The sequence below is a fragment of the Macrobrachium rosenbergii genome, chromosome 42 (genome assembly GCF_040412425.1).
Source record: "Macrobrachium rosenbergii isolate ZJJX-2024 chromosome 42, ASM4041242v1, whole genome shotgun sequence".
Taxonomy (NCBI): Eukaryota; Metazoa; Arthropoda; class Malacostraca; order Decapoda; family Palaemonidae; genus Macrobrachium; species Macrobrachium rosenbergii.
In genome coordinates, this window is record NC_089782.1 from 59,704,522 (window position 1) to 59,707,021 (window position 2,500).

At 31.8% G+C, this 2,500-nt stretch overlaps 1 protein-coding gene across 1 annotated transcript in view; it reads right to left on the reverse strand.

Moving 5' to 3' along the window:
- The window catches only part of LOC136827865 (uncharacterized), a 74,735-nt gene that overhangs the window by 24,162 nt on the left and 48,073 nt on the right, over window positions 1-2,500 (reverse strand). The window lies entirely within an intron of this gene.

Sequence of the window (2,500 nt, forward strand, 5' to 3'; positions counted from 1 at the left end):
GGATTTTCAGGTGCTGTCTTTTGTTCAAATAGACTGGACCTTTTGATTTCAGAGTCGCTGGTTATTAAAAAAGATGAAACCGGAATTGAACAACAACTCGTCTGGTATCAACTAGCTATCGTGTAATTTCATAGTAGGTACACAATTGGGTCGTTAGATATTTTACTTTGTGAGTTGTAGTTTGTTTACATTTTACCTTATTTTTATTTTCATATTTTTATGTTTGTGTTCGCTTTTAATTTTTCGTTATTTTACGTCTCACCCTTTTAGTTTGTATGTACTTGTTCATTTTATATATTTGGTTAGTATTTTTGCTGAACATTTATTACGACAATTTATTTTATTGTATTTTCATTGATTCTCATCCTTGTCAGTTTTTTCAGTCTGATGATGAAGTTTTATACCTCAAAGCTCGTATAATAAAGAATGTTCTTCTCAGGTCTTTGGTTTATTTATCATTAAGCTAAGATTTCAAGTAGCAGCCCGAATTTTGACAAATTCTTGTCTTTATATATACATAGGTTTCTTATATATAATATCGTATTACATATCTATCTGAATATAGGATTTTTTGTATATTCTCTATATCATAAATAAATTTACTTTTTCGCTCCAGGTTTCAATTTAGAGGCTCCCCCTCTGGCAGCATAAACTAAAATTGATATGGACAAAACAAAAAATTCAGACAGGTATTTATCTAAGTTTCTCTCTGAGCATTTAATATTTTTGTGGGCCTCCATCTGCTTGGGACCACAGCCTCAGCTATGATGTCTTTTGACTCCTGAGAAAGGAATTAGGCCTTCCAAGATTCTCACTCTTTTCGGGATGACAGTCATATGGATTTTTGTTCAGTTTCTTTTAACAAAGGATTCATCTCTTTGAATTTATTGAGCTATCAGGAACGTGAAATGAAGGATGCCCAACATCCTGGTCTCTTGAAGTTTATAGCCCGGATTCAGTCAATTAATCTGTTTCTCTGAGTTTTGCAAAACTGTATCTAACTCCGTCACTCAGTCTGAAAATACAAAAATGTAAAATGAAAAATAAGCCATTAATAAGAAATTTAAAATAATGTAGCTTTGGAGATTTTGTAAAAAACTGTAACTTTCCCGACAACTTGTTCTGTGGGGAGGGAGCTCTAATTTCAGAAACACCTTGGTATATATATATATATGCGTATATATATATATATATATATATATATATATATATATATATATATATATGCCGTATGTGTGTGTAAAATGTGTGTGTGTGTGTGTACATGTTGTGTGTATGCTTAAATAAATCACAGTTGATGCACGTGAATTTTGTATAGGCAAAACCCACAGGAAAACGACAGGCAGAAGTTCAGTACCAAAGCGCTTTCTTTAAAAATTTACCGTAGGGAAGAAATTTATTGTAATTTGAATTTTCGTGATGTAACTGTCCATAGACATGATAGAAATTTCACCTTTTCAGTCTTTTGAAAATCAACTAACATTGCCTCTTTTGTTCATTATTATTCCAATCATCATCAAAATGGTAAATTCTCTGTCTTTTCTGGAATGTTTCTTAGGGCTTTACGTGTTTGTAGCCCGCAGTTCATTGATGCTGAGATCAAAACTATTTACGATGTGGATGTAACATGGAAAAGAGCTAGGAAAACATTTTATTTAACTATTAACAAACTTGAATTCAGCAAACATATTCTCAAATTAACGTATGATGAAAGGTTTTTACATATTCATAGAATTTTCAAGCTTTTCAACATAAATGTTGTTTTCAGTAATTTTAATGTTAAGAGTTTAGTAACAAAAAATTCTCATAAAGATGGTTCTGGCTGTATCTAAGAAATTCCTTGTAAAAAGTGTGATAAAATATATTACGAACAAACTGGAAAATCACTTTCACAATGAACCAAACAACACCAATATTCTGTGAGAACTGGCCAAATATCAAATGCATTATTCGTACATATGAGAGATTTAGATCATCCTATTAACTGGAGAAAGCAAGACATTTGGTCCCGTGCAATGACACAGTTAAAAGGAATATCATCGAATTTTGTTTTATCAAGTCAAATAATGAAAGTCTTCTAATTTTATGTCTTGGTTTGTTTAAACTTGTTGCCTTCATAATTAAAAAAGTTGTTGATAAATATGAGCAATATTAGTGTTCAGTCTTATATATGTTTCTGCAATTTGAATGGTTAAGATTCCGTATCTCTTATGGTTAAGTAAACTGGTTTTAGTTTGTGACCGCGTGATCTCGGATTTTCCTGGATTACCCTTTTGTTTATCACCCCTTGGCAATTAACCATCTGGTATTCAAGGTTATACATGTTTTTGATTTTGTAAGCCTAAAATTCCGTATCTCTTGTAGTTTGGTCTTTGGTTTTAGTTTGTGACTGCTTGATCCCTGATTATCTTTCTGTTCATTACCCTTTGACAACTGGCCATCTGGTATTCTTGTTCTTTTTGTTTACTTTGCAACCTTCTTTTCATCTGAGTCTCATTTG